Raw genomic sequence first — 21008 nt, forward strand, 5'->3', positions numbered from 1 at the left:
TTAATGTTTTACATGCTTAACATTGGAGGAATGCAAGTATTTTGATGAAAGGGCTTAAAGAATACAGTATTGCATACATCAGACAAGTATTTTACCAATATAATTTTGGGTGAAAAAAGATGAAGAAGGAGGACAAAAACTAAAAAATCAATTGAATCAAATGACAGTAATATTTCATTTGATAAAGAGTTTTATAATGCCAAAATGTTTGATGTGGATTAATGGTGTCAGTATAAAATAGTTATAGGTATGAGGCACATGTAGCTCTTGCTTTGTCATTTGAATATTAAAGCTGAAATACTATTTCCTTGACTACTGCCAGCCTTAGCATAATATAATCCACTATTATCTTTCAGCTGTCACTCATTATGGGATTTTTATTTAATTTTAATATTACATTTTATAGACTTTTACTGTTCTCTGTTTACTTGGTGAATCCAGCATTTATTTGAAGTAAAAAATGTAGAAATAAAAAATAACTCACTGAATAACATTTAGTTAATGAATGCTTGAAGGTTTGCTATATATTATTCTTAGAGCTGGGGTAGAGGATCTGGATTAGGCAAAGAATTTACAGTACTTCAGAAATAATGTTAAAATTTGTGAAGCATGCTGAGATTATGATGAACTTGACAACACCTGGCTGAAATGATGCAAAACACAAGTTCATAAAATGTTAAAGAAGCATATATTATCATTTGGTAGGCATTTTTCCTTTGGAACAAAATGAAAATTTAACATAATGAACGTCTGAAATAAGAGTTAGCAAGTGGTGTACCTTATATCTAACCTACATATATCTTCAATTGGTGTGTGTGTGCACACCTTCATGTATGCAAATGTAACATGATATTAAAATTTGGACTTGAGTGGGTGAGACAGAATAAAATAGAAGTATAGGAGCTCCCTTTTCCAGCACAATGAAATAAAAATATTAAAAGTAAAATATCATTTATGTTCCAGTATCAAATAAACAAGAAAAAAATAAATTAACTGTTATGGGAGGAGTATGTAGCTATCAAGGAAAGAAACAAAAGATTTTAGTCAAGGACTACTTGTCCTCCTCCAGCCAAACAGCACTGAGAGAAGCAGGTGAATGGAACTGATCCTAAGAATTCTTATCAGTGCTTTTCCACCTCAGAATTGACTGGGGTGGATGTGGGTGAATTATGAGTAGACTGCTGTGACAAAAACCCTAAGTATAGACAAAGCTGCATACTTGTGGTACCAGAGAAAGTGTCAGAATGAATGGCTTCTGATTGTGTGATTTTTTCAGGCATGTGTAGGAATTTAGGAATATGAGCTAGAAACTCATGAGACTGAAATAAGCCCTGACTGAATGAAACAAACTGGTAATACACATGTGTATTCATATGTGTATATATATATGTAAGAATCTCTAAAAAAAATAGCACAGAAAAGCAGGAAGGAGTATAGCATTGCCTAACCTCAAAATTTAGACTGTTCTATAGAAAATAAGATATATATATCGCTCTGGAATTTTCAGGAGCTACACACAAACTAAGGCTTTCTTCCTGCCTCAGTGGTAAAAAATCCACCTGACAATGCAGGAGACACATGTTAGATCACTGGGTCTAGGAGATCACCTGGAGAAGGAAATAGCAACCACTCCAGTATTCTTGCCTAGAAAATCCCACGGACAGATAAACCTGGTTGGCTACAGTCCATGGGTCTCAAAAGAGTCAGACATGACTTAGCGACTTTACAACAACAACACACAAATCAAGCTCTGCCTTTTGCCAGCCCATGAGTTGTGGGGGTATATGGCAAATATCAAAGAAATTTGCCTAGGAAACAACACTCTATCAAAATATTTTCATGCTAGGAAAGATGGTTTGGATCTATTTAATGATTCTTACCATAAATATTTTATTTTAAAATCTAAGCTATCACTCTGTTCTGCAACTACACATCCACCTATCCATACAGGCATGAAGGCATGAACATAGACATCATTCTCTATGTACAGTGCATAAAGAAATACCTATGATATTCACCAGATTGTGATAATAGATTTACTCCCAGAAATATATTTGAATTACCTATTTCTTTCTCTTGTGATTTCTTTTGTAACTTCTTATAGCAATAATTCAGTTCTAAAATTTATGAAATAATAAAATAGAGAACTGGATCTTCTAAGTGCTACTGAGGAAAGGATTTCCTATTCAAACTTTTAAAAGCAAGAGAAACTCGAATGCTTATTACTTTTTATTCCAGCTTTATTGAGATATAATTGATGTATAATATGATCTTATTTAGAGCATTGAAAACAGTCAGCAAAAAATAAGAGTTTTAAAAGAGGATAAACAGAAATTTACTCTGCTAAACTTTATGACCAACCTAGATAGCATATTCAGAAGCAGAGACATTACTTTGCCAACAAAGGTCCATCTAGTCAAGGCTATGGTTTTTCCAGTGGTCATGTATGGATGTGAGAGTTGGACTGTGAAGAAAGCTGAGCACCGAAGAACTGATGGTTCTTTTGAAGTGTGGTGTTGGAGAAGACTCTTGAGAGTCCCTTGGACTACAAGGAGGTCCAATCCGTACATCCTAAAGGAGATCAGTCCTGGGTGTTCATTGGAGGGACTGATGCTAAAGCTGGAACTCCAATATTTTGGCCACCTCATGCGAAGAGTTGACTCACTGGAAAAGACCCTGATGCTGTGAGGGATTGGGGGCAGGAGGAGAGGGGACGACAGAGGATGAGACGGCTGGATGGCATCACTGACTTGATGGACATGAGTTTGAGTGAACTCCGGGAGTTGGTGATGGACAGGGAGGCCTGGCGTGCTGCAGTTCATGGGGTTGCAAAGAGTTGGACACGACTGGGTGACTGAACTGACTGAAACTGATTTCATATTTTTAACCTTTGCATTTATTATTTATTGTTTTGTCTCACTATTTTTAAATCTGAATTTTCTCATCTGTTTCTAGTCAAGTTTCATTTCTGATACAAAGGCAGAAATGAAGGATTTATATTGAGATGGTTATATTGGTTGCACCTCTACTGATTTGTATGATTCTGTGTGTTCATATATATAAATGTGTGAGTGAGAGAATGTGTGTGTGAGTGAGTGAAAGGGCCAAGATTTTCCCTTTCGAGCTCTGCCTCTTTCTTTGTCGCCCGCCTGCCAATCTGCAGCTTCTAGCTCTCTGGTTTTTACTCAGTCCTTTGTTTTGTGAGCAGGCCTGGCAGTGTCTTAGGTTAGAGCTTTTCATGGGAAAGTTCTCTCTCTCCCTCTCTTTTTCTCTCTCTCTGGCTATCCCACAATCTGGGTTGCTATCTCAGGTTAGCTCCCTCAGATTGTCCTCAGGGCATTCAGGCCTGGTCCCTACCCTAAGCAATGCAGCCCAGGCCTCCCTGTTCAGCCCGGCTTGTGAGCATCTGGGCTACTTCTCTACTGGGAGTTGTCATTAAGCACGTAATCTGTGGGGTTTGTTTATTTATTTATTTTTCCTCCTGGTTATGTTGCACTCTTCTCCAGTGGACCACACTCTGTCAGATCTCTCCACCATGACCCGCCAGTCTTGGGTGGCCCCACGGGCATGGCTTAGTTTCATTGAGTTAGACAAGGCTGTGGTCCTAGTGTGGTTAGATTGACTAGTTTTCTGTGAGTATGGTTTCAGTGTGTCTGCCCTCTGATGCCCTCTTGCAACACCTACCATCTTACTTGGGTTTCTCTTACCCTGGACGTGGGGTATCTCTTCATGGCTGCTCCAGCAAAGCACAGCCTCTGCTCCTTACCTTGGACAAAGGGTATCTCCTCACTGCTGCCCTTCCTGACCTTCAGTGTGGGATAGCTCCTCTAGGCCCTCCTGTGCCCGCACAGCCACTGCTCTTTGATGTGGGGTTGGTCCTCCCAGCTGCTGCCCCTGGCCTCAGGTGTGGGGTAGTTCCTCCTGGCTGCCGCCCTTGGCCTTGGGCATGGGGGCATGGGGTAGTTCCTCCCGGCCGCCGCCCGTGACCTTGGACTTGGGTAGAATGTGGTCCACTGGAGAAGGGAATGGCAAACCACTTCAGTATTCTTGCCTTGAGAACCCCATGGACAGTATGAAAAGGCAAAATGATAGGATACTGAAAGAGGAACTCCCCAGGTCAGTAGGTGCCCAATATGCTACTAGAGATCAGTAGAGAAATAACTCCAGAAAGAATAAAGGGATGGAGCCAAAGCAAAAACAATACCCAGCTGTGGATGTGACTGGTGATAGAAGCAAGGTCTGATGCTGTAAGAGCAATATTGTATAGGAACCGGGAATATCAGGTCCATGAATCAAGGCAAATTGGAAGTGGTCAAACAAGAGATGGCAAGAGTGAATGTCGACATTCTAGGAATCAGCTAAAATGTACTGGAATGGGTGAATTTAACTCACATGACCATTATATCTACTACTGCGGGCAGGAATCCCTCAGAAGAAATGGAGTGGCCATCATGGTCAACAGAAGAGTCTGAAATGCACTACTTGGATGCAATCTCAAAAACGACAGAATATTCTCTGTTTGTTTCTAAGGCAAACCATTCAATATCACAGTAATCCAAGTCTATGCCCCAACCAGTAAAGCTGAAGCTGAAGTTGAACGGTTCTATGAAGACCTACAAGACCTTTTAGAACTAACACCCCAAAAAAGATGTCCTTTTCATTATAGGGGACTGGAATGCAAAAGTAGGAAGTCAAGAAACACCTGGAGTAACAGGCAAATTTGGCCTTGGAATACAGAATGAAGCAGGGCAAAGACTAATAGAGTTTTGCCAAGAAAATGCACTGGTCATAGCAAGCACCCTCTTCCAACAACAAAAGAGAAGACTCTACACATGGACATCACCAGATGGTCAGCACCGAAATCAGATTGATTATATTCTTTGCAGCCAAAGATGGAGAAGCTCAATACAGTCAACAAAAACAAGACCAGGAGCTGACTATGGCTCAGATCATGAACTCCTTATTAGCAAATTCAGACTTAAATTGAAGTAGGGAAAACCACTAGGCCATTCAGGTATGACTGAAATAAAACCCCTTATGATTATACAGTGGAAGTGAGAAATAGATTTAAGGGTTTAGATCTCAGAGATAGAGGGCCTGATGAACTATGGACGGAGGTTCGTGACATTGTACAGGAGACAGGGATCAACACCATCCCCATGGAAAAGAAATGCAAAAAAGCAAAATGGCAGTCTGGGGAGGCCTTACAATTAGCTGTGAAAAGAAAAGAAGTGGAAAACAAAGGAGAAAAGAAAGATATAAGCATTTGAATGAAGAGTTCCAAAGAATAGCAAGAAGAAATAAGAAAGCCTTCCTCAGCGATCAATGCAAAGAAATAGAGGAAAACAACAGAATGGGATAGACTAGAGATCTCTTCAAGAAAATTAGAGATACCAAGGGAACATGTCATGCAAAGATGGGCTCGATAAAGGACAGAAATGGTATGGATCTAACAGAAGCAGAAGATATTAAGAAGAGGTAGCAAGAATACACAGAAGAACTGTACAAAAAAGATCTTCACAACCCAGATAATCACGATGGTGTAATCACTCACCTAGAGCCAGACATCCTGGAATGTGAAGTCAAGTGGGCCTTAGAAAGCATCACTATGAACAAAGTTAGTGGAGATGATGGAATTCCAGTTGAGCTATTTCAGATCCTGAAAGATGATGCTGTGAAAATGCTGCACTTAATATACCAGCAAATTTGGAAAACTCAGCAGTGGCCACAGGACTGGAAAAGGTCAGTTTTCATTCCAGTCCCAAAGAAAGGCTTTGTGGAAAGCCTTCAGTGGAAACGATTAGAGTGTAGGTAATGTGTTTTTTATGGGTTGAAACTGCATTTTTACTGGGTGATTTATCACTTATGCAATGCAGCTACCTGAACTGTGGTGTTGGAGAAGACTCTTGAGAGTCCCTTGGACTGCAAGGAGATCCAACAAGTCCATTCTGAAGGAGATCAGCCCTGGGATGTCTTTGGAAGGAATGATGCTAAAGCTGAAACTTCAGTACTTTGGCCACCTCATGCAAAGAGTTGACTCATTGGGAAAGACTTTGATGCTGGGAGGGATTGGGGGCAGGAGGAGAGGGGACGACAGAGGATGAGACGGCTGGATGGCATCACTGACTTGATGGACATGAGTTTGAGTGAACTCCGGGAGTTGGTGATGGACAGGGAGGCCTGGCGTGCTGCAGTTCATGGGGTTGCAAAGAGTTGGACACGACTGGGTGACTGAACTGACTGAAACTGATTTCATATTTTTAACCTTTGCATTTATTATTTATTGTTTTGTCTCACTATTTTTAAATCTGAATTTTCTCATCTGTTTCTAGTCAAGTTTCATTTCTGATACAAAGGCAGAAATGAAGGATTTATATTGAGATGGTTATATTGGTTGCACCTCTACTGATTTGTATGATTCTGTGTGTTCATATATATAAATGTGTGAGTGAGAGAATGTGTGTGTGAGTGAGTGAAAGGGCCAAGATTTTCCCTTTCGAGCTCTGCCTCTTTCTTTGTCGCCCGCCTGCCAATCTGCAGCTTCTAGCTCTCTGGTTTTTACTCAGTCCTTTGTTTTGTGAGCAGGCCTGGCAGTGTCTTAGGTTAGAGCTTTTCATGGGAAAGTTCTCTCTCTCCCTCTCTTTTTTCTCTCTCTCTGGCTATCCCACAATCTGGGTTGCTATCTCAGGTTAGCTCCCTCAGATTGTCCTCAGGGCATTCAGGCCTGGTCCCTACCCTAAGCAATGCAGCCCAGGCCTCCCTGTTCAGCCCGGCTTGTGAGCATCTGGGCTACTTCTCTACTGGGAGTTGTCATTAAGCACGTAATCTGTGGGGTTTGTTTATTTATTTATTTTTCCTCCTGGTTATGTTGCACTCTTCTCCAGTGGACCACACTCTGTCAGATCTCTCCACCATGACCCGCCAGTCTTGGGTGGCCCCACGGGCATGGCTTAGTTTCATTGAGTTAGACAAGGCTGTGGTCCTAGTGTGGTTAGATTGACTAGTTTTCTGTGAGTATGGTTTCAGTGTGTCTGCCCTCTGATGCCCTCTTGCAACACCTACCATCTTACTTGGGTTTCTCTTACCCTGGACGTGGGGTATCTCTTCATGGCTGCTCCAGCAAAGCACAGCCTCTGCTCCTTACCTTGGACAAAGGGTATCTCCTCACTGCTGCCCTTCCTGACCTTCAGTGTGGGATAGCTCCTCTAGGCCCTCCTGTGCCCGCACAGCCACTGCTCTTTGATGTGGGGTTGGTCCTCCCAGCTGCTGCCCCTGGCCTCAGGTGTGGGGTAGTTCCTCCTGGCTGCCGCCCTTGGCCTTGGGCATGGGGGCATGGGGTAGTTCCTCCCGGCCGCCGCCCGTGACCTTGGACTTGGGTAGAATGTGGTCCACTGGAGAAGGGAATGGCAAACCACTTCAGTATTCTTGCCTTGAGAACCCCATGGACAGTATGAAAAGGCAAAATGATAGGATACTGAAAGAGGAACTCCCCAGGTCAGTAGGTGCCCAATATGCTACTAGAGATCAGTAGAGAAATAACTCCAGAAAGAATAAAGGGATGGAGCCAAAGCAAAAACAATACCCAGCTGTGGATGTGACTGGTGATAGAAGCAAGGTCTGATGCTGTAAGAGCAATATTGTATAGGAACCGGGAATATCAGGTCCATGAATCAAGGCAAATTGGAAGTGGTCAAACAAGAGATGGCAAGAGTGAATGTCGACATTCTAGGAATCAGCTAAAATGTACTGGAATGGGTGAATTTAACTCACATGACCATTATATCTACTACTGCGGGCAGGAATCCCTCAGAAGAAATGGAGTGGCCATCATGGTCAACAGAAGAGTCTGAAATGCACTACTTGGATGCAATCTCAAAAACGACAGAATATTCTCTGTTTGTTTCTAAGGCAAACCATTCAATATCACAGTAATCCAAGTCTATGCCCCAACCAGTAAAGCTGAAGCTGAAGTTGAACGGTTCTATGAAGACCTACAAGACCTTTTAGAACTAACACCCCAAAAAAGATGTCCTTTTCATTATAGGGGACTGGAATGCAAAAGTAGGAAGTCAAGAAACACCTGGAGTAACAGGCAAATTTGGCCTTGGAATACAGAATGAAGCAGGGCAAAGACTAATAGAGTTTTGCCAAGAAAATGCACTGGTCATAGCAAGCACCCTCTTCCAACAACAAAAGAGAAGACTCTACACATGGACATCACCAGATGGTCAGCACCGAAATCAGATTGATTATATTCTTTGCAGCCAAAGATGGAGAAGCTCAATACAGTCAACAAAAACAAGACCAGGAGCTGACTATGGCTCAGATCATGAACTCCTTATTAGCAAATTCAGACTTAAATTGAAGTAGGGAAAACCACTAGGCCATTCAGGTATGACTGAAATAAAACCCCTTATGATTATACAGTGGAAGTGAGAAATAGATTTAAGGGTTTAGATCTGAGAGATAGAGGGCCTGATGAACTATGGACGGAGGTTCGTGACATTGTACAGGAGACAGGGATCAACACCATCCCCATGGAAAAGAAATGCAAAAAAGCAAAATGGCAGTCTGGGGAGGCCTTACAATTAGCTGTGAAAAGAAAAGAAGTGGAAAACAAAGGAGAAAAGAAAGATATAAGCATTTGAATGAAGAGTTCCAAAGAATAGCAAGAAGAAATAAGAAAGCCTTCCTCAGCGATCAATGCAAAGAAATAGAGGAAAACAACAGAATGGGATAGACTAGAGATCTCTTCAAGAAAATTAGAGATACCAAGGGAACATGTCATGCAAAGATGGGCTCGATAAAGGACAGAAATGGTATGGATCTAACAGAAGCAGAAGATATTAAGAAGAGGTAGCAAGAATACACAGAAGAACTGTACAAAAAGATCTTCACAACCCAGATAATCACGATGGTGTAATCACTCACCTAGAGCCAGACATCCTGGAATGTGAAGTCAAGTGGGCCTTAGAAAGCATCACTATGAACAAAGTTAGTGGAGATGATGGAATTCCAGTTGAGCTATTTCAGATCCTGAAAGATGATGCTGTGAAAATGCTGCACTTAATATACCAGCAAATTTGGAAAACTCAGCAGTGGCCACAGGACTGGAAAAGGTCAGTTTTCATTCCAGTCCCAAAGAAAGGCTTTGTGGAAAGCCTTCAGTGGAAACGATTAGAGTGTAGGTAATGTGTTTTTTATGGGTTGAAACTGCATTTTTACTGGGTGATTTATCACTTATGCAATGCAGCTACCTGAACTGTGGTGTTGGAGAAGACTCTTGAGAGTCCCTTGGACTGCAAGGAGATCCAACAAGTCCATTCTGAAGGAGATCAGCCCTGGGATGTCTTTGGAAGGAATGATGCTAAAGCTGAAACTTCAGTACTTTGGCCACCTCATGCAAAGAGTTGACTCATTGGGAAAGACTTTGATGCTGGGAGGGATTGGGGCCAGGAGAAGAAGGGGACGACAGAGGATGAGATGGCTGGATGGCATCACTGACTCGATGGACATGAGTCTGAGTGAACTCCGGTGGTTGGTGATGGACAGGGAGGCCTGGCGTGCTGCGTTTCATGGGGTCGCAAAAAGTCAGACACGACTGAGTGACTGAACTGAACTGAACTGATGTTGCCCTCTGAGATTCCAAAACTCCCCACAGACATGCCGCTAAGAGGGTTTCCTGGTGTTTGGAAACTTCTCCTCTTTTACAACTCCCTCCCCGGTATGTTTCTCCATCCCTAACTCTTTTGTCTTTCTTTTTATCTTTTACATTGTGCCTGGTGTTCTCTGCCAGTGTTCAGAAGTTGTTGTGTGGAATTTGCTCAGCATTCAAATGATATTTTGATGAATTTGTGGGGGAGAAAGTGGTCTCCCCATCCTATTCCTCTGCCATCTTAGGACCGCCCCTCCCAAGTTATCCCATAAGATCTTAAAGAAAAGCCCAAAGCACCTACTGGCCCAATGCAATATTTGTATACAATGTTATACAAATGCCTAACCATATTAGAATTAAATTTAAAATTTACCTTTGGTATTATGTTTATCAAATAACTGTTTTACCTTTCTTAGACTAGTTTTCTTTTCCTTTATTCTTTATCTTTATACAGAATCAACCTGAAATGAATATGAGGGGAAAAATCAAAGAAAGGAAACTTGCTCTAGAAAATATATGTCAATATTATTCAATAGCAAAAAGCCTTGATTGTACCCAAATAGTAAGAGATATTATAACTGATTTAAAATTTCCCTCTGGCCCTCAAAGAATCAATAAGAAAATTCTAAAACATAACTATATGTGTATTAAGACCCATGACAGTGTTGATCAATATGACACTTATATTGTACTATCTATTAGCACAAAATTACCACAAGTTAAAGTAAGAAGGATATCATTAAATTGTAACAAAATGTATTTGTATTAGAAATATATCTTGAAAGTTTCTTAAAAGTATTATTTCACTGAATGAATAAATTATAATTGTTTCATTTGTACAAAAAGAGCCTAAACTTTGAATGTGAAAATGCTCATTACAATGAACATGATCTTTTCACATTCAAAATTTTCTCTCTTTTTATGGATAAATAAGGACTTATTTCAGATGTTTTCAAAGCATGAATTTGAGTTTTCTAGTTCTTATCATGTTGGATATACAATGTAACTCTGTTGCAATCATTTATAAAATTGGAAAAAAATCTTTTTTGGCATTGGACACCATTGGACAACATAGGACTGTGGTCCTTTCAAAAGGGAAACAAAGTGACCTCTACATTTATCCAGGCTGTTTGCATGGGGGCACATTTGAAACCACAGTAGAGTACTAAAGCTTAGTAGTGGTCTTGCTGGGTGGAGGAAACATGCTGGAGTTCCCAGCAGCTGAAGTTGATGGAATTTATGAGTGGCTAACAGAGATCTATATAGAAAATGAGCCACATAAGTTTTTACAGAGGGTTCTTTGAGTCTTTGGCCAAACACTAAGCTTCACATACCCAATACAAGATTCTTCTAATTATCGAAGGAAGTGCTTGGGAACTCTGAGTGTAATGGTGATTCTGGTGGTCATGTATTATTGGAAGATATTAGATTTCTGGCCTACCAGAATGGAGAACATAGGAAGAAAGATCCAAAAATTCCATTACAACCTCAGAAAACCCACTTCTAGGGGACAGGGCTATTTCTGAGAGTATGAGTTACTAAAGACCCATCCAGTCAAAGCTTAAAAACCAAGGATTAACTGCTTTCCAGAAATAAAATTTTATAATTACTAGTAAAAACAGCAAAATTTAAATTCTCAAAACATAGCAACTATACTATCCAGCAAGCAAGAAGATATTCCTAGATCTGAAGATTCAGGTAAACATGAATCATAATCAGGTGAACCAGTAAGAAAATATCACTAATCCTGGAGAAAGGTCAATAGGTAATATGTAAACCAAAGCACAAAATATTAAAAAATACCTTAACAGACATGCATAGAGCTTCAGTGTCATGTTGAACAATATCCACAGTCTAACAAATACAATCTGAGGCTTAAAGCGGAGAAGTGAAATGGGAACACAAAACATACTTGGAATTTTTTGATACAGATTGCAAAAGAATAATGATTTCCACATCAGAAATATATGATACCCACAACTAAGCACATGACAATAAAATTTTTGAAACAAAGATTTTTAAAAAATTTGAAGACAACTAGAGGAGAATGATTGTACATAGGATGGTGACAAATTGAAAGGTTTTTGACTTCTTTTCAGAAAAATATAAGCAACAAAGTAACGAATGACATTTTTTTAATGTAATTTAATTTTATTTTTTAACTTTATGATATTGTATTGGTTTTGCCATATATCAGCATGAATCTACCACAGGTATACACGTATTCCCCATCCTGAACCCTCCTCTCTCCTCTCTCCCCGTACCATCCCTCTGGGTCGTCCCAGTGCACCAGCCCCAGGCATACAGTATCGTGCATCGAACCTGGACTGGTGACTCATTTCATATATGATATTATACATGTTTCAATGCCATTCTCCCAAATCATCCCACCCTCTCCCTCTCCCACAGAGTCCAAAAGACTGTTCTATACATCAGTGTCTCTTTTGCTGTCTCGTATACAGGGTTATTGTTACCATCTTTCTAAATTCCATATATATGCATTAGTATACTGTATTGGTGTTTTTCTTTCTGCCTTACTTCACTCTGTATAATAGGCTCCAGTTTCATCCATCTCATTAGAACTGATTCAAATGTATTCTTTTTAATGTCTGAGTAATACTCCATTGTTGGCTAACAAACACATGAAAAGATGTTCAACATCACTCATTATCAGAGAAATGCAAATCAAAACTACTATGTGGTACCATTTCACACCAGTCAGAGTGGCTGCAATCCAAAAGTCTACAAGCAATAAATGCTGGAGAGGGTGTGGAGAAAAGAGAACCCTCTTACACTGTTGGTGGGAATGCAAACTAGTACAGCCACTATGGAGAACAGTGTGGAGATTCCTTAAAAAACTGGAAATAGAACTGCTTTATGACCCAGCAATCCCACTGCTGGGCATACACACTGAGGAAACCAGAATTGAAAGAGACACGTGTACCCCAATGTTCATTGCAGCACTGTTTATAATAGCCAGGACATGGAAGCAACCTAGATGTCCATCAGCAGATGAATGGATAAAAAAAGCTGTGTGTATGGAACAGTCTTATGGACTCTGTGGGAGAGGGAGAGGGTGGGAAGATTTGGGAGAATGGCATTGAAACATGTAAAATATCATGTATGAAACGAGATGCCAGTCCAGGTTCAGTGCACGATACTGGATGCTTGGGGCTAGTGCACTGGGACGACCCAGAGGGATGGTATGGGGAGGGAGGAAGAAGGAGGGTTCAGGATGGGGAGCACATGTATACCTGTGATGGATTCATTTTGATATTTGGCAAAACTAATACAATTATGTAAAGTTTAAAAATAAAATAAAATTAAAAAAAAAAGCTGTGGTACAAAAATAAGAACAAAGGAAAAAAAAAAGAAAGCTGTGGTACATGTATACAATGGAGACATTTTAAAGGGCAAAAAAATTAAATGAATTAATCTAGAATCTTATGCTCAATGAAAATCTTTTAAAAATAAAAGTAGAATAAAATATCTTTCAGATTAAAACAAAACAAAACAAAAAAACTTCCAGAATTTGTCACCAGTAAAGCTGTCTTACAATGGGAAATGGTATTACAAGAAAAATTAGATCTATTTGAATAGTGAATACTGAATCAGGTAAATATACAAAGAAATATAACAAAAATCCCCCCTCATTTCTTAATTTCTTCAAAATACAATTGATTGGAATTAAAATGTGAATGAGGTCTGGGGCTAAACTGGGGATGGAGAACTGATCCAGTATGCATATACAATGAGGGAGTCTAAATTTTGTTTTCTTTGATGGGGAATGAAAGCAGCAAGAGACTCATATATGAGGGGGTGCTGGGTCCTGGGCACAGGGTTGCAGGAAACTGGGGAGAACTCAGAGGTGGATAAGGAAACCAGCAGCCTAGATAAAGAAATTCTTCTTTAACCAAATGATGCTTTACATACATATTCGTCCAGTTTTAGTGTTTTGTTCTTGTGCTTGTTGAAGTGTTTACTTTTAATCATGGAAATAGAATTGAGTTCCACATTTTAACTTCTGAAACAGAAGAAAAAAGACAGAAATAAAAAGGGCTGGGGGCAGAAGGAGTTGGTTTCTTGGCAAGAGCAGGAACTCAGAATCAAAAGTAGATGTATTAACCAGAACTCTTTACAAATTCATGGAAATGTTGAGACCGTCACCTGCAGGAAGTAGGTAGATGAATATATCCAATTTTGTTTAAATTGCTAAAAATATAGTAACACTGGCTAACACTGATTGATTCAGCGTATCTTGGGAATCAATTTGACCCATCACTGTTAATTTCTTTCAATTTAACGGACATTTAAATTTGTTAAATATTTTCTAATCATTTGTTCATTTAGCAATTTAATGTTTTTCGAGGGAGTAATATGAATATGTGCTCTGAGATGGGCTTCCCTAGTGGCTCAGATAGATGGTAAAGACTCTGACTACAACGAGGGAGACCTGGGTTCAAGCCCTGGGTTGGGAAGATCCCCTGGAGGAGGGCATGGTAAACCACTCCAGTATTCTTGCCTGGATAATCCCATGGACAGAGGAGCCTGGTGGGCTACAGTCGATGGGGTTGCAGAGTCAGACTTGACTGAAAGTAACACTTTCACTTTTTAAAGGTATCTTAACCAGAATTATAATAAGAAACATATATTATAAAATAATAAATATCCCATAATCATGTCAAGTGATAATATAAAGCAGGAAGATTGAAGGGGTATGAAATGGAATAAATAAAGTATTATGGATGTTTGGAGGAGAGGGATATTTCTTCATTTATAAAGGAAAGGAGATATAGATAGAAAAATAGAATTTGCATTGGGCCCTAGATGATAGGAAGGATTGATTACATTGTGATGGAATATACACTCTATTCAGAGTAAAAAGGCAGAGAAGAATGGATACAGGAAGGTACATGGGGAATATGAAGAACACCAAGCTCTTACATGCTGTGCATGAAGAAAAGAAAAGGAAAAGTTGTTGAATTACAAGATTAGAAGAGATTTAGGTTTCAGAAAACATGACTGTCAGTTCTAGGAGCCATCTTATTGGTCAAGAGGCATTCTTTGCAGGTTTTTTTCTTTTTCTTTTTGAGGAGTGTGGTGATGGGAAGAGGAACTTCTAGAACTCTACTTTTAATTGTCTTGAATATGTTGCTTAAGAGTATTTGGGAAAGTGTTGTTAAAGCCTTTGAAGAGCTCACTTGAATTAAGGAGATTGCTAAGAAACAGCTTATGGTGCATGGGGTGCATGTTTGAAAGATTTCAGAAATAGAATTAGGCAACACCCAGTTTCTCTCTGTTAATATCACCAATGCTCTCATGATTACAAAAGGTGAATCACAGGAAAGTGAAAGTGAAAGTGAAGTCTCTCAGTCCTGTTGGACACTTTGCAGCGCCATGGGCTGTAGCCTCCCAGACTTCTCCGTCTGTGGGATTTTCCAGGCAAGAGTACCAGAGTGATTTGCCATTTCCTTCACCAGGGGATCTTCCTGACCCAGGGATTGAACCCAGGTCTCCCGCATTGCAGGGATCAGATTATCCTCTGATCCTCCAGGGAATCACAGGAGTCATTACAGACATGACCAAGAAAAGTGTTAGTTGCTCAGTCATGTCTGACTCTTTGCGACCCCACGGACTGTAGCCCTCCAGGCTCCTCTGTCCATGGGATTCTCCAGGAAAAAATACTGGAGTGGGTTGCCATTTCCTTCTCCAGGGAATCTTCCCAACCCAGGAATCAAACCCGAGTCTCCTGCATTGTAGGTGGATTCTTCACTACCTAAGCTACCAGGAAAGCCAGTTAATCCCATGATACATCCTTATGGTTTTTCTAGTAGTTGTGTATGGGTGTGAGAGTTGGACCATAAAGAAAGCTGACAGCTGAGGAATTGATGCTTTTGAACTGTGGTGTTGGAGAAGATTCTTGAGAGTCCCTTGGACTGCAAGGAGATCAAACCAGTCAATCCTAAGGGAAATCAGTCCTGAATATTCATTGGACGGACTGATGGTGAAGCTGAAACTCCAGTACTTTGGCCACCTGATGTGAAGAACTGACTCATTGGAAAACACCCTGAAGCTGGGAAAGACTGAAGACAGGAGGAGAAGGGGACGGCAGAGGATGCAATGGTTGAATGGCATCATAGACTCAATGGACATGAGTTAAGCAAATTCTGGGAGATAGTGAAGGACAGGGAAACTGGGATCCTTGGAGTCACAAAGAATCAAACATGACTTAGCAGCTGAACAATGGTTTTTTAAAGTGATACATAAAGATTCTTTTTGGTTATCTATTTTAAGTATAGCAGTGTGCACATGTCAACCCCTAAATACCAATATATTCCTCCCCTCCCACTTTTTCCCCTGTGGTAATCATAAATTCATTATCCAACACTGTGAGTCTGTTTCTGTTTTGTAAATAAGTTTAGTTGTATCATTTCTTTTGATTCTTCATATAAATGATATCTTGTGATATTTTTCTCTCTACCACTTTCCATCTCCAACAAAACCACCTAGTTTCCTTGCTGTTTTTCCTGATTCCACTATTGCTCCATCCCAGCTCACCTCCCCTAAACAGCCAGCGAGTATTTTTTAAAAACTTAATTTAAATAATATAATTCTCCACTGTAAATATATCAAGGACTCGACACAATACTAACAATTAAGTTCTATTTCCTAACTATGAAGTGAAAAGTCCACTGTGATCTGGCCCGTATAATATTACAAATTGTTATACTTTATCCATAGCTGTTTTTCAAATGCTCTGGAATATTCCAAGCCTTTCCTACTTTTCGTACTTTGCAACTTTGCATTTTTCTTTCTGGTTGAAATGCAACTTTTTTTTTTTTTTAGCTTTGCTGCACTGAAGGCTCTTGTTCATCCTTTAGTAGCCAAATGTCATCTCTTTAGTGTCACCATCCCTGATGATTCTACCTAAAGTAGCCACTCCACCCCCATCATTTTATTTTCTATCTTATCAACTTAAAATTCTTTATGGCAATTATCACAATTGTCTTCTACATCACTTTTTTTTTTTTTTTTAATTCTTAGTAGTATAGCAATGTAGGGAGGCCTGGCCTGCTGCAGTCCATGGGGTCGCAAAGAGTTGGACAAAACTGAGCGATTGAACTGAACTGAACTGATAGCAATGTAAAACTCTCTTGTTTCTGCATTTAATTACTGGTTACTTATTCTTCTAGGATCTAGTGCCCCTGTTTTGTCCTTATCTGCGTCCAAGGACCTAGGAAATTACCTGGTATATAGGAATTTTTCACTAAGTATTTTAAAAATTAGTGGATAAATGACTACAATGTATGAAAGTGGAAGTCGCTCATTTGTGTCTGACTCTTTGTGCATGGAGTTCTCCAGGCCAGAATACTGGAATGGGTAGCCTTTCTATTCTCCAGGGGATCTTCCCAAGCCAGGGATTAAACCCAAGTCTCCCACATTGCATGCAGATTCTTTATCAGCTGAGCCACAAGGGAAGCCCAAGAATACTGGAGTGGGTAGCCTATCCCTTCTCCAGTGGATCTTCCTGACCCAGGAATCGAACCAGGGTCTCCTGCATTGCAGGTGGATTCTTTACCAACTGAGCTATCCAGGAAGCCCAAATGACTGCAATAGAACTGGTAAATTTACTAAAATCTACTCTAAAACATCGTGTTTGAGTGACTATGAAAATTGTGTTTAAGGCTATTACAAAGGGAGACTAGCAAGCTAACTGAGATGCATGGGTTAACACAGCAGATTTTAGCACATAAATTTAGAGGTACAAAGCACTGTGGGTATATAAAGTAAATAAAGCATGCTTCTGTCCCTAGAATTTCCCATTCAGCTTATAGCTCTGTGTATGTAGGTAGCTATGGGAATGTAACAAAGTAGATGTCCTCAATTACAGTTTTAGTTCTTCTGGCCCTCTAGGCCTTGGTTCCCAGTGTACCTACAGCAAGTATGTTCTCATTGCCTGTAAGACTGTACATACCAGAGTGTAATGTAAGGTACCATAGAAAGTGTGGGTGCCGTTAATGAAAATCAATGCAGAATGATTAAGCGTAGTGGGTACTTGTTGCCATACATAGCTATGTAGGAATAACAAGAGAGAGCAGCTGTCTACAAGCAGCTAACCTGGTGTTCAGTAGGGAGAATGCTAACAGAATAAAAAATTTCACCCCCCAGCTGTCCATGATAAACTGATGAGAAGGCTTGCTGGCCAACCCAGCTAGAAACCAAAAGTCAAGAAAACCTCCTGCATCATTCTATAAAATTCCACCTCTTAAGAGGCAGAAAAGAGTTAAATGGCATGAAGTTCCAATATGTTTATCTTTACATATCCACAGTATCTAGAAAATGCCTGGCACATAGTAATTCCTTGTTAAGTATTTTTAAAATGGGTGGACGAATGACTTGGGATGTCATCAAACAAAGAAGTTATGGTTGTTACAAGATATCCTGTCATAGTGACTCGGAAAACGATGACATCTGAGGGTATCAAAGAGGCAAATGGAAATTATCTAATACAATCTCTCTTCTATTAGCTGTAACTAATTCAAATAATGTATTCCTATAGGTATCAGTTAAAGAGTGCCCTCAGTGCAAAGCATTATCCTAAATCCTTTGCAACTCTGTGAGACAAGAAGCTGCTGCTGCTGCTGCTGCTAAGTCGTGTCAGTCATGTCTGACTCTGTGCGACCCCACAGATGGCAGCCCACCAGGCTCCTCCATCCCTGGGATTCTCCAGGCAAGAACACTGGAGTGGGTTGCCAATTCCTTCTCCAATGCATGAAAGTGAAAAGTGAAAGTGAAGTCGCTCAGTCGTGTCTGACTATAAGCGACCCCATGGACTGCAGCCTACCAGGCTCCTCCATCCATGGGATTTTCCAGGCAAAAGTACTGGAGTGGGGTGCCATTGCCTTCTCCGAGACAAGAAGCTAAGGAACCACAAAAGAGGCTGTTTGTCCTAGGTTGCACAAATACCTGAGACCTGAACTCAGGCTTTTCTCATTCCAAAGTCAGTCATGTTCACAAATGAATATTGCATACCAACCATCCCTTTCTCCCTAAGGTCATCAATTTCTCAAATTATTTTATCACTCATTCTCCTTTTCTTCTGCCAAAGGAAAAATGTAGATAACCTTTGTGATTAATGCCAGTCCTGGATTTCTGTTTATCTAAGTAGGTTATAATTATTTTTAATATTATACTACGATAAAATGATCAGAGAAAGCAATGGCACACCACTCCAGTACTCTTGCCTGGAAAATTCCATGGACCGAGGAGCCTGGTGGGCTGCAGTCCATGGGGTCACTAAGAGTCGGACACGACTGAGTGACTTCACTTTCACTTTTCACTTTCATGCATTGGAGAAAGCAATGGCAACCCACTCCAGTGTTCTTGCCTGGAGAATCCCAGGAACGGGGGAGCCTGGTGGGCTGTCGTCTATGGGATCACACAGAGTTGGACATGACTGAGGTGACTTAGCAGCAGCAGCAGCATCATAAAATGATATAAAATTTGTAGGTAAAACATGCACACTAAGAGGAACACAAAATTAGTAATAATTGCTCCATATAACTTGGAGTCCTACAGAAATACTCAGGAAGGAAATGTCAAAGAAGTCAATAACACCTCTACTTCAGTGGAAATGATTACAGTGTAGGTAATGTGTTCTTTATGAGTTGAAACTGCATTTTTACTGGGTGATTTATCACTTATGCAATGCAGCTACCTAATGAATAATGAAATAAATATTATCAAGTTTGAATCTCACTGATGCATGAATTATATTGGTTTTCTGAGTTTGGTGTCATGTGATATCAGAGGATCTGTCTAAGAGTCCAAATAATATATGAAAGTTACTAAAAAATAGAAATGTTTCCATATTTTCTCATGCAGATTAATGTAAATCATGGAAAATTTTCATAAATGGTTCAAAAGTAAGAAAGTCCCATGTTTGAAGGTAAGCTCTGCAGTTTTTAACCCAGTAACAGAGAACAGTTTACTTAACTGTGTAAGCATACTGTCTTAAGTGGTTTTTTTTAGGATTAAGATTTTATAAAGTGTTTGGCATTGTGCTTGATTTACAGATGGTACTTAATAACTGGTGGCTACAATTATTAACATAGGACAAAAATTCACAGTCATTTGAACGTATACATCCTTTCCTACCATTCAGCAGAAATTTTAAAATGTTGTCAGTTTCCCATGGAAATGACTCAGTTAAGCAACTCAGTGACATCATATGTTTAAGGACTATCATTTGCATAAATACAGTTAAATCATCACTCTAATGATCTTTTTAAAATTTGTTTTTACTAGCAGATTCTTTCATAGGATAAAAAGAAACAAGCAAACCTAACTTTTAGAGTTCTAAGAATCTCTAAGTAACTGTTTTATTTTACTTTTTTCTTTTAATATTTATTTTCTATTGGAGTATCATTGATTAACGATGTTGTGCCAGTTTCAGATACAGCAAAATTATTCAGCTATATAAATGTATCTTTTTTTTCAAATTTTTCACATTTAGGTTACTACAGAATATTGAGCAGAGTTCTCTGTGCTATAGAATAGTTCCTTGTTGGTTCAAGATATGTGGGGATAGAGTCTAAAATGATAAAATAAAATTCCATATAGTTTTGGAAGTTTGTGATTTATCTCAGAAGAGAATGGGGAAAAATAATATCAGCAAGGAAAATATATTACACTGATACTTAAAGGGAGAAAGCATTAGATGGAGAGAGTTAGGAGCTGCCAGACAGTTAGAGATGATCTAACAAATATTGATACATAATACAAATGAAGTATGGGTCATTTTTATTATAAAATAACATGGTTACTGAAAATATTCAAATAATACTTAAATCTATAAAGCAGAAGGTGAAAGTGACAGCCCATTTCCCCAAATCTCATTTGTCTATATATCATATATATAAAATACAGTTCAGTCTTGCTTTAGATTCTCCCTCTCAAACATTTCCAGGAATCCAATGATTATTTTTATGTGTCATCTGATAAAACCTAGACATTTCCAGACTATAGCAGAAAGGGTAATTTTCCTATTATGTGATCTAGTACTGGTTGTATAGGTGTTTGTATGGGGCTCGTGATGCCATCTCCAACGTATAATTAAAACACCTGCTTGGATATCCTGTTCTCTTTATGTTCTGTTGAAGATTCCTGATGTCACCCCTTGTTGTGGACAAGGTGAACTCGTTTGAAAGGTGAACTCCAGTGACTCATGTCCTATATAGTCTCCATCCCAAGTGTTGCAGAACACGTGACCTGCTTCTAGGCAACAGAAAATGACAAAGATGATAGTCACTCCCATCACGATTATGTCAACTTGTATAAGATTTCATCTTAG

The sequence above is a fragment of the Bos javanicus genome, chromosome 6 (genome assembly GCF_032452875.1).
Source record: "Bos javanicus breed banteng chromosome 6, ARS-OSU_banteng_1.0, whole genome shotgun sequence".
NCBI classification, from domain to species: domain Eukaryota; kingdom Metazoa; phylum Chordata; class Mammalia; order Artiodactyla; family Bovidae; genus Bos; species Bos javanicus.